At 43.5% G+C, this 12,260-nt stretch overlaps 1 long non-coding RNA gene across 1 annotated transcript; it reads left to right on the top strand.

Moving 5' to 3' along the window:
* The first annotated feature begins 1,306 nt into the window (after positions 1-1,306).
* On the top strand, positions 1,307-11,768 carry LOC138681877 (uncharacterized). Its single transcript, XR_011322078.1, has 3 exons — positions 1,307-6,927; positions 10,586-10,975; positions 11,113-11,768. It is a non-coding gene; the product is annotated as an uncharacterized lncRNA (long non-coding RNA).
* The last annotated feature ends 492 nt before the right edge of the window (positions 11,769-12,260 follow it).

The following is a 12,260-nucleotide window of genomic DNA, read 5'->3' as shown; positions in this document are numbered from 1 at the left end:
CATTGACCATTGAAGAGTGTAGCTGGGGAGAAGGGGATGAAAGTGTTAATTTATTGCTAAAGTGGGGATGAATTGTGTTTGAACCCAGAGGTTAAAAGTACTGTAGCTTGTTTGTCTCCTGAGACAACGACTATCCCCAGTGCTGAGCTCACCACAGAGGCGTTGGATTGGGAGACGCCATACAGATATCTGCTGGAGGATGTAGTTTTATGCTTGGGGCCCTGCTAGAGTGTGTTGCAGGCTGCATCTGACCCATGTGCCTGCATTGCCTTTCTATGGAAACTACTATATAGTCTGTCTCAGCCCCATGTGACGTTGGCATGTGGCCATGTCACACCTCTTGACCCCAGAGCTGAAATATACTCTGGACTGGTAATACCCGTATTGCAGAAGAGATCATCCAGGCCATTATGCACCCAGCAAATGCCTTCAATAAGTGTTTTGTCTGGAAAAGCATTGAACATCTATCCCATACATGTCAATCCGTCACTGCCCAAACATAGGTCTAGGGTAAGGGGTCTTCTTTGCATTTGTGCTTTTGCTTTCACAGTTTTGCTTTCTTAATTTTACATGTTGTAGTATTAGAAAATAATACTTCCTGTCTGGCATGCTGGAGAAATGCAGATATTTTCACTGAGGAGGTGAAATCCTACATGACAGAGGAAAATCCAGTTGAAATACGTGGGAGTTTTGCCTGAATAAGTGCTGAAAGGTTTGGCCCTTGGGATCGAAATAGACCTTGGAGTTTTACCAAGGTGCTTCAGAGCTCCTTGTTCCCCTTGCTTTTCTCTTTCAAATATGATGACTGGAGCTGTCTGGATGCAGAACTCATTTGAACTAAGAATAAGTATCTTTTAAAACAGGATCTTCACGCTCTGGTCTCTCAAAAAGTCTGCTCAGGTACAAAACAGTGTATTGCTTTTGTTACTGATTTTCTAGGCTGGTGTTTAATCTGTGTGAACTGTGAAATACTGATTTTACTTTACTTATATGGAAAAGGCCAAGCTTGTGAGAGCAAATTATTGTGTTGCTAAAGATCGGACAAGCTCCTTTGAACTAGTTTCTTTACTAACCTACAATGATCATTTATTGCAGGCACTTAAAAATAAAAAACAGCTACTTTGCACTGTTTAGAGACATTGAAGAAGAAATATAGAGCTCTTCATGCACATGGGAATCAGATTCAAACAGATACAATAAAAGTTAATTGTGACTTCTAGTCAGGTTTTCCTTTGGAAGCCTGCAAGTTCCCTGACAGCCTTGCAATTATGGAAAGGAATGTTAAAAAAAAAAAAAATTAAAAAAAAAAATAATCACAGAGCAGATGTGATTCTGTGCCCAGGGATTATTCTGTAACCCTGAAAGTTTGAACTGATACTGCTTTTGCAAAAGGAAGCAGCGGGTGAGTGCCTATATGCTTTCTCACAAGTGACATCTGATTTAAGAAGTACCTCACCCGGTATCCGCACCATTCTAGAGAGGATATTGAAAATTAATATACAATCTTACGCTTCTAAATTGATCAAAATTGGTGGCATTACAGACATAAAGGCATTGTAAAGCTGGATGAGCACTCACAAGGCATAACTTCAAGGGCAAGAGCTTTATACGATGCAGATTCTGTAACAGCAGACATCACGGCGTAGTCTGCTGGTTTTCAGTTTCTTGTTCTTACTGTATAAGAAAGACTGGATGCTTGTTTGTTATTTAGGACTTTTTACCTGTAATGACCATAAAGGAGGTGAAAAGGTACAGTGAATTTTAAACTGGTGTGCTTTTGGAGCCAAAGTCATAAGAATTGCATCTCTGAGACTCAATCACCAGTGTGAACTTCCGTGTTGGAATGGGCAGTTTTCTTTCAAGGCACAAATTACCCTCTCCAGCTTGGAGTGGACAGCTGGAAATTGCTGAAGGGTCTGTCCTGCAGAATGAGGGGAAATGTGGTAAGATGCATTGCGTAGGATGGGGGTTTATCTTTCATTAAAGTATCCGCACTGATGTTTCTACGACTGGCATGTTATGCTCCAGAAAGAACATCCTTCCATTTTCATCTTATAATTTTGGTTGATTCCATGCTTACAGACACCGCCGTGCTCTCCACTCTTCAATTAAACGAATGAGCTCCTAAATGTAGCCAGTAACACCCCCCGCTTTTTTTTCCGTTCACCATAAAAACACTCCTACTGAACCTGAAAGCAAGATTTACGCAAGAAAATCTTTGCCCTGAGCGTGAATGCTGTGGTTTGATTTCTCTGCCAAGACTCCAGGCTTCTCAAAAGCTTGCTTATAAAGCACGTAGGATCCTCCGCTAAGGGTTATATAGCATAGTAAGTGCTTGTAATCGTTTATGAACTAGAAATAGAGTTGTGGAGTGATTTCTAATGCTATAATGCTTGTAATGCTGGAAATAGTACTTTCATACTGTGTGTCATAAGTGCGTCATACGCTTAGTTACTAATTAAGACATAACTAGCCAAAACATTAGCTGTCATCCCTAAATCTTCTCTCTGCCCCCCCTCCCCCCAAATAAAGTGATGCCAAATCTGTAAAATCACAAACTGAAAGTAGTTGAAAATAATATCAAAATCGGTGTCAAAATACTCAGGACTAGGTATGAGCTCTGAAGTTTACCACCAAGTAAAGTTCTGATCCTTGGTCTTACTGTGGCAATACGCAAATATTTGGGTAAGGAATACATAAGGAACAGCAGCTCTATACTTCTTGTTGAACTTTCCTTAGAAGAAGAAAACACCTCTCACGCTGTCCCATCACAGACGCAGAGGGCATGCAAGCTTTATCTGCCTTCCACAGACACATGCGTTTTTATGGTGAGGGAGAACTGGAGAGGCCATCTCACAGAGTGACCCCCACTGACGACTCCTTTGTGCTCATATTTCAGTTTCCACTCTCTTAAATTTAAAAAAAATTATATATACTTAGCACAAGAGAAGCCCACTTTCCGTGCTGTTTATGCCACAGACTATACGCAAGTCATGTGAATGATGAAATATTCGAACTGCAAAGTCTTTTACATTACGTTTTCATTAAACAACATCCTAGGCCAAATCTTCCCTGACCTACTCGGCAAATAATTCTCTTGTGTACAGAGACCATGATTTGTCTCGTTTTCAAGTGTCTGTTGCTAGCAGTGGTTGGGCTAGAAAGTATTTTATTTTCCTTAGCTTTTCTGTTTGTTTGTATTTGACTGTGTGTGTGTGTGTGCGTGCACATTGATACATGAAAAGAGAAGGCAAATGTATGATAAAGGCTAACATTTGAAAAAGTTGCTTCGGAGTATTAAAACCTACCTGTATTGGGATATCATACACCTATGACAAAGACTATTTTTTATTACCCTGATAAGGAATTGGTAGGAAAACAACAGTGGTGTATTTTTAATGGAAAAAAAGTTGCATGGTTTGAATGATGCCACATAGTGTTAACATAAAATGGGGATAAATGGAATAAATTGCTAATTATTTGTATAGAGGCATTGTAAATCCAAATGAGCATTCATAAGGAATGACCTTACTGACAAGACCCTTATGTGATGTAGATTCTACATCAGTGTTTATCACTGTGTAGTCTGCTGGTTTACAATTTCTTTTTTTTTTACCATATGAGGAAGACTTGATGTTTGAAAAGATGTGTGATATTGTTAGCGTTGTGGCTGTGAAAATGTTTTCAGTCAAGGCAGCATAGATAAAAGGGCTGCAGGGAAAGCATCAGGGAGGGATGTCTTTGCTCCACGGGTGCTGGCAGAAGCTGATTATTGAAACAGAGCTGCTCCCTGGAAGTTTGTGCCAGGTTCTGGTAGCTGGAAGGAGTGATGATTACTGTAGGGTTGCCTGTGAAAAACTAAATTTTATCTGTAGATAAAGCAAGTACAAAGGTACCGTATGCACTGCTATCGCAACACTAATTTCTCACCCACTTGGGAAATTAATGCGAGAGGCTTTGGACAGCCCCTGTTGTTCACAGGGAAGGTCATACAAGGCAGGATTTGCAGGTTCAGTTCTTCGTACCGTTCTTTGCAAGAAGAGGGATCGTAATGTGGGGAAACCTTGCTGTAGACCCAAGTTCTCCTTCAACTACCTTGTGATTTGAGTTCTGAAATCTGATTTTTCATATATGAATTCATTAATACAATTAAAAAGATCTTGTATCTTCAGTAGAGTTCCTTATGATGGTCTTGTAATGTTGTATTTTCTCCCTACTCAATGGAAGGCATCTCAGGTGTCCATCTCAGCTGGAATTTCAGCTTCCATTTATATTGTAGGAATATGGTTAAAATCAATATGATGATTAATGTTATTATTTTGTCCTTTTATGTGATGCATCTATATACCACCTCCAGATACACTTACACTTAACACAGGTATAAACTGAGCAGCAAAGTTAACTAGCACAACATGTAAGGAAGTATGAACTAAACGACTAAAATACCCTTCAAGCTCTCTGGTCTTCTCAATAACACTCTGGAAATGGTCTGGTTAAATAACTAATTATCCTCAAAGCATCCTCTGAAGTTGGTTAAACTTGGTCTTTGCCAGTGAAAGGAACTTTGAATGGTATATCCTCTGAGACATGAGGTATCTATCTGGGCAGCCATGGGGATGCCTCCGAGCTGTCGTACCTGCACCCACCCTGACAGCACATTAGAGAGAGAACCAGCATGCATCTCTCCTCCCCCACTGCCTACCCTGGCTTCCACTGGAAGAAAACCTGTAAGAAACTCAAGGAAGAATCTGTGGTGGCCTCCATCAGTGCCCTCATCTGGGCATTGAGGGACAGAGACTTTGGGACACAGTGCAGAAGGCATTGCATTTGCCCCATAGTAGCATCAGAGTCCTCCAGCTGATGAATTACTAGGCTGAAAATGCCTAGTAGTGGATTTGGGCTGGAGAACTGAATTTGAAAGCCAACGGAGTTCATGCAACATGGGAGCCGTGTGGCCCCAGGGGACAAACCTGTGTAGCTGCCTGAGATCTGAGTTAAGCACCGTGACAGCACCTGGGTTTTGTTCTAGCAAAGTCCACACCTCCAAGAGAGGCTTCTAAATCCTTAGCCAACTGGACAGGCAGCAACAGCCCTGGCTACTGCTGCTGGCAATCACATCCTGAAACGACATGGAATTCAAGCAGAAGACTTTACATTTGGGGATCAAATTCCTGAGGGGATGTAAAATGGCCCCCTTGTGTCTTCTGCACTGGGGAACAGATGAGTCATCCTCGCTGCAGAGCATTATGCACCGAGCAGGGATGGGATTTTTCAGTGCATTCAGTACTGACCTAATAACTTTCTTATTGCTGTCATGCAGAACAGAAGCAGGCCAGAGCTAACAATTTATTGCAGCTATTTAAGTAAATGGCGCAAGTAACACCTCATATGTGAAACTTGCAGGAAGTCCGAGGGCATCGGGGTGGATGTCTGAGCCATGGGGAGCAGGGGCCACAGAGAAGGATTTTTCTTCTCAGCTCCCCTGGCTTTTGTTCTCAAAGATTTAAAACAGGTTTTGCCTAGATAAAACCCAGTGGCTTTTCCCAACTCCCTCATTTTAGTCTATGGTGCTCAAACTGAATGGCCTTTAACGTTAGTCTTTGAATCTTTTAATGTAGTGATTAAACTTGACAAGGATTAAGTCCCTGTCCAATAGCAGCTCACCTGGGTGCGTTGTTGGTTAGATGCAAAGCACAAAGCCAAATGCTCTTAAGCACCCAAGCATACTCCTGTTTCAAAACGTAGCAAGCTCTGTCATGTCTTGTGATTAGGAAGCATTTATTTTTTTTATTGAAGATAGAGTGGAGCATAAAGCTGATAAAAAGAAAGTCCTCCAGAGCAAAAAAATAGATTGTGGACAAAGGTTAGAACAGAAAGTGAAGTTTTTTATCCTAAGTATTTTTAAATATATATATATATAGGGTATGGTTTAGATATATTTATGAGGTACCTAGTCTAATGGAAAAAGAACTTCAAAATTCATAATTTCCTCAAGTATCCAGACAAGAGACTAAATTACGCATACAAGGCAAATCAAACAGAGTTTGACACAAAACCCATTAGCTAATAAAAACATTCTTCTGGTTGCCAAGTTGCCTAAAAATCTCCCAGGAAATGTCAGAAAGAAGGTGCCTGTGTGAGCCATGAAGCCTTTAATTATCTCAGCACACAGCATATTTATTCTTGCAGGATTTTTGCCTCAGTGTGGTTTTTTCCCTCCTCCTCATTTTACGTGGGTCTTAAGGTTAACACACAGTTCATGCATGATTTAAACCGTGTTCTGGAGACAATGATGTCCTTTGTTTCCTCATTGGCCTTTTCCTATGATGCTAATTACTACAGCAACTGAGTGCTTCACATGGCTTTATTTTCATAACATCTCAAAGAGATTAATAGGTAGCATTACTGTGCTTTACAGATTAACAATAGAAAGTAAAAAATGAAGTAAGTTTATTCATTTATTGAGGGAAAGTGCCATTTCAAGAAAATTAAATTGTCCATTGATGGGTTTTGCTTTTAGCTGGAAACCCCTCCGGGAAGTGTGGTTGTGTCACTCTGGAAGTGTGATGCTTTTGTTTTTTCCTCCAGAAAAATAAAACGAAAATGTTTTCCTTCCACGGGCTTGAGTTTAAGAGGAACACATTTGGGTTTTTTGCACTGGCTCCGAATATTTCATTTGAAATCTCTTCTTTTAAAAAGAAATAGAGTCAGTCAGTGGAGCAGAGTCCTTGGCGGGTTGTGTCTCCTAACGTGTATTCTCTGTACAGGGGTTACATGATGCTACATGCTGCGGCGGATGGAATCAAGATTGGGAGCCTGGGTTTCTAAAAAGCAAGGAAAACACATGGATTTATCATATTGTTGATACCTGCAGACATGCCAACAGCCAGGACAAAAATGGGAGTTTCCCTACAGGACTGGTGCCAGGTACAGGATGAAGAAGGTGGCAGAGAGCAGCTGCCAGCTGCCCTGTGCAGGGTGGCTGAGGCTTTTGGGAGAGCTGGGACACTCTGTCAGGAACTTTCATAGGCATTTCTGGACAGAAAAGGGAAAAAAAAAGGAGAGCTCCAATGCCTCTCAGCTCCCGAGCACAGAAGCTTTTGCTTTAATCTTTCTACTTTTTCTTTGTATAATGTTTTGTACCTCTCCCTCTCTCCTGATGCCGCGTGCTCGCCTTTCTCCACATTTCTGGTTCTCCCCAGGCCTCTGTGCTTCTTGTACCATGTTTTATTTATATGTCGCTCTTCCTACTGCCTTGCTGAACACCAGTCCCTGCTTTGCTCTTTCATGCTCTCACTACTCAGCCAGTCCCAGTTTTCCCTTTCTACTCCCCCTGCACGTTGTTTTCCTCATGGTCTTGCCAGCTTCCAAACTTGTGTCCCCCCCCATTTTGCCCTCCTCATCTTCTTTGCCTTTTCATGCTCCAGCTGCTGGTCCTCATCTGCTCCCTGCCTCCCCCAAACCCAGATCAGACTATGCTGATCCCCATCTACTCCACATCTGACTCAGGTGTCTTCTAACACGGTGCTCGGATGGCTCCTTGCTCTTCAGTTTTGGCCACTGCTCAGCCTGAAGCATCCCAGAGCTGTGGAAGTGCGGCTCTGGGCAAAAGGGAGCAGATCCAGCGTGTGACAGCACTGGCAGTCACTTCGAGGAGACCTTTCTGGGGCCAGAGGGGCTGTGGACATCGGTAAGGCTGCTTGTGGATGAGCAGGATGTGTAAAAACAGGATCCCTCAGCAGGCCTGGGGAGGATGTGGCGGGGCAGAGGGGTAGTGGGGAGGGAGCGTGGGTGGCAGGCAGGTGGGAGACCGCTCCGTTCCTTCGAGGTGGCATTTTAGACAGCCCCGTTATTGTGGCTCCTCTCCAGGGTTTGCTTTTCCCATCCCCTCTGAGGGAGCAAGAGTTAGCGCAGAGGGTGGAAGCTGGACATGGGCAAAGCCTTTGGCGTGCCTGCGTGACCTGGCCGCCGGCACCTGCCTCCTTCACCCTCCCCGGCCCGGCACCTTCCACTCACGGGGCTGCCTCCTCTCTCGGGCAGAAAGGCGGCGTGAGGTGGGTGCCGTTGCGACCTTGCTCTCTTTTTGTTGATGCACAGTGGCATCATCCGGCTAGGATTTTGTGGGGAGGAGGAAAGGATGCTCCGGCCCTTCACAGAATCCCTTGGCATGAGCTGCTGCTGGAGGGAAGCTGCCCTCCAACTGGGAGAGATTTTTCTACACGGGAGGTTATTTGAAATAATGTGAGTGAGCAGGGGTGGTCAGAGCAGTCTTCCAGTTTAGCTGCTGCCTAACCCTAATTTCGAGGTTGTCCGAGGAGGGCTGAAGAAACGGGGAACTGGTGCATAAACTGAGGGCAAAGCACACTGGAACTGAAAAGGCTGCGCCATAATGAGGAAAGACATCATCTACATGGCAAAGAAACTGTAGTCTGTACTTACTGCTGGACTTCTCTGTACCTTCCTTCTGAAAACTGTTCATCTCTATGGGTTATACAGGTGAGTTAAGTTTAAGGAAACAAAGACTTTGCCCAAAGGTATTCTCTGTCCCAGCAAATGAACAGAAAATATAAAACATATGGGGCAATCTGAGTTTTAACAATGGTTAAAAAAAAAAAAAGCTTTTACTGTGTATTTTAAAGAGTTTCAAGGACAGCAAAAATCACTGGCGTGATTTAGCTGTATCCAGAGAACTGATGCAATCCATATCAGCAGGGAATTGCTTAACACGTCTGGGCAGGGTTCCTGCTGGTGGCGTCTCCTGGATGTCTTTGCAGTGTAATAGGCTATATGTGGGTGTGTTGGGGCCCCTGCTCCAGATTCCTCTCTTTGAGCTTGTCATTTCTGTTTCCCTTGTTTGCTGATGGCCACCAGCTGGGTCCTGACTTTGGGGCTGGGCTGTCCCAGCAAATGAGCATGCACATTTGAGCCCATGGTGCTTCAGAGCCCCAGAAGGTACAGGTAGAAATGGTAGAGGCCTTTCTGATAGCTTCAGTTGGTGTATTTTGCTATTATTTGTATTTCTTTGGGGCTGAGAGGCTACCAAAAGTGGATTTAAGTCCCCTTGCACTGAGCTTCCCAGGCAAAATAATCATGAGCATTGAAAATAAAAGTGCCTGTGTCGTACCCTCTACAGAGAGAAGCCGGAGGTGAAGACAGCAGATGCCTTGAACACTGCTGCAGTGATGGTCATTGCGGTAAGCAATGGTCCCAGGAAGCCTGTAAGGTTTTTTTTAAAACCTTTTCAGCCCAAATAAATCACTGCAGCTTCCCTCTCACAGCTGACCAGAGACTTACTCAGTTTACATTCAGTTTAGGATCCTCCCAAAGCGCTTACAGCCTGTTCTGAACTCCTCCGCATGAATAACCCCCGGCTCCTGCTAAGTGTCCCTACAGTCCAAAAATAACTCATATCTCTATGCTTTCAAAGATCACTGTTGCTGAGGGGAATTCCCCACTGTTTCCTCCTCAGCTTTCTCTTTCCTGCTCTCCCCCTTGCTGGTGAGGATTAGGCTCAACCGCAGCTGACTTTGCTGTCTCACTCCCTGCAACAGGGTGCCAAGCGTTATACGGTGACGCAGCAGCTTTTCCCCCCATTCCCTCCATTTCCCCTGGCTGCCATCGCTCTCTCAAAGTCCCAGGGCTGCAGTTTCTGCCCAGTGGAGGGAGGTGATAAGGCTTTGAACTTTTGCTGGGGATTGGCTTACTGCGGTGGGTCTGAAGGGCGCAGCGAGGTGAAGCAGCAGGCGAGGGGCCAAGGCGCCAGCCAAAAGCTCCCAGGTGAACGATGCCAGGCTCACCTTGTTTCCCTCCGAGTTTTGATCCGGCAGTACGTCCCGCCAGGTCTGGCCCTGCGGCTGGGCTGGCTGCAGTCGTGTTGGGAAGCTTGAGCCTTTCTCTTCATTTTCATTTTTATTTATTGAACCATTTTAAGCAGTTTTGTGGGAATGGAGCTGTAAGATTTTCTTTAATTTTCAGAAGAGTGTGGACTTCCTTTTTCAGAGCTGAATTCTTTGTTGTCAAAATATGTACATAACCTTGAGATCCCAAAAACCTGTTTTAGGATCTGTGAATGGGCTGCACATGATTCTCTTACAAACTGTCACTTTAAAGCACTTCTCTTTCTTCCACTGGATCTTAATGAACCTCACCCAGAGTGAGGGGTGAACCAATTCAGTGTTTACTAATTTTCTGCATTGGTAAAACAATACAAAACCACCTTTTCTTTTTGTGTGTGGGAGGTAGGAAATTATTATGAAAAAGATGAAAGGATGTATGTCTATGCGTGCATGTGTGCACACATGCTTGTTTTGGTTCAGAATTGGAAGCGATGGCAACTAACGCTGACAAAATGCAAGCATATTTTTTACTCTGGTCAGGCTTTTTCATGAGCCTAAAGCACTGTCACAGGACTCTACTGGTTATTGATTTTCAAAAATGCAGTGAAGCTATGATCCCATTGAAATTTCTATGAATTTTAATGGATACAAGTTATTAAGACAGTGGATAAAACCTGAAAGACCTAGCTTTTCTCTTGCCTATTTGAAATACGGTGGCTTGTTATTATTGTTGTCATCCTTGTTGCCAGTCTGAGGTGCTGATGCTGAATTTCAATATTTTTGAAGACTCTCCTGGAAAACAAAATAAAAAGAGTCCTGCATTAGTGTGGACGACTCACATTCCACTCTAATTGGTACATTATAATTTTCCCTCTTCTTACTTTCCTTCTGGTTTTCAAAAGTACTTTTTAGTTTCTCCAAATCACTTCATAAATTTACATTCTGGCTTAGCTGTTCTATTTTTCTATTTTAGAAAAGTCAAGTTGGCTTGGCAAAGCAAATTAATTTCCTTCAGATGAGAGGGGTTTTGCTGAAGTCTTAGTCCTTCAAGATACACAGTCCCCTAACTGCTGAGCTGCATTTATTGCCACAGATGCAAAGCTGTCTGGCTGGAGGAGTTGCTACTTGTAAAGGCATAGGTAGGGAAGGAAGTATTTCCCCCCTTGTGTTACCTGTGTGTCCAAGGCCAACTGCAAGTCTTTGGGTGGGGTGCCTGCAGGGCAAGCCTAAGGATGAGCAGTGATGGAAGGGATCTTACCTCTGCTTTTCCTTTCAGGTTTCACACACGTGCCTACGCTCTGCCACATTTGCTTTGGTCTTCCCTGGATTAAGTTTTTAACTCGAGCTGCCCATCTCAGCTGAACTTCAAAAAGCTGCAGGAAAGCACATCATCTGTTACAGGGAGCAGGGGTGCAGAACCAAGTGATATGAGAGCACCTGTGCAATTCCAGCTGATGCCATTCCAGAGGCTGAAGATATCAGACTCATTCTGTTTCTCCTTTTTTTTTTTTTGTCTTATATTTATACTGTATCCCCCCGGCATCAGCAAAGAAGCTTGAGCTGGAGATGGTCACACAGACGAGCTTGTCCTTTCTGTTTCACTGACTTTCATCATCTGTTCAAAAAGTTTTATACGCTCTGAGCTGCTTAAAGACTTTTGACTTTACAGGTCTTTTTCACTGAAATCCTTGTACCTATCTCTGATTGGCTTGAGAAGTGTTATGCAGACACAGAACCAGACTGTGAAAGGTCTGTGAATAAGTATTTCAACTGCCCGGTGCTGGACAGCAAAGTGTGTCTGTATGTATTTAAATGCCAACCATTCTAAGCACTGGTTCAAAGCTCATATTGCTAATTGCAAAACCTCATCAACTTTCTGTGTACTGGAACAGCCCCTCTACACAAAAAATAAAAATCAAAGAGCAGATCAGGTTGTTGGTGTTCTCAGCCATATCTGTTTCTGTCAGTATGCGTTGAGGGACCGAAAGAAAGAGGTGCATGGAATTGTTCCCAGGCCGTCCTTGGCTGTGTTTCCCTGCTGCTCTGCCCCACTCTCCCCTTTGGCTGTGCTCAGAGGATGAACTCTTGTGCAGAAATGGGGAAAATCTCAGAGAGAGTGCATGACCCTCAAAACAGTAGCTTGTCCTTTATAGAAGAAAGAACTTCCAGCAAGTAGTGATTTACGTATCTTTAAGGGAAAGGAAAACTACTTGCAAATGCATTACTTTATCTGCAATGGAATTTCAAGTTACTAATGCATGGACAGAGGCATCAAGTGAATCTTTTCACCTGGGCTTTTGGAAAATGCTACCCAAGAAAAAATTAGTTGTGTAAAAACTTCTGTCACGCTTAACTCTGCAAGCAGAGTGACTGCGTAATTAGCCCCACTAGCTGGGGAGGATGCCACATTAGATCAGGTGAGAG

The sequence above is a fragment of the Haliaeetus albicilla genome, chromosome 25 (assembly GCF_947461875.1).
Source record: "Haliaeetus albicilla chromosome 25, bHalAlb1.1, whole genome shotgun sequence".
Taxonomy (NCBI): Eukaryota; Metazoa; Chordata; class Aves; order Accipitriformes; family Accipitridae; genus Haliaeetus; species Haliaeetus albicilla.
The sequence above is the reverse complement of the archived record's forward strand: the minus strand, read 5'-3'. Positions and strand labels throughout refer to the sequence as shown.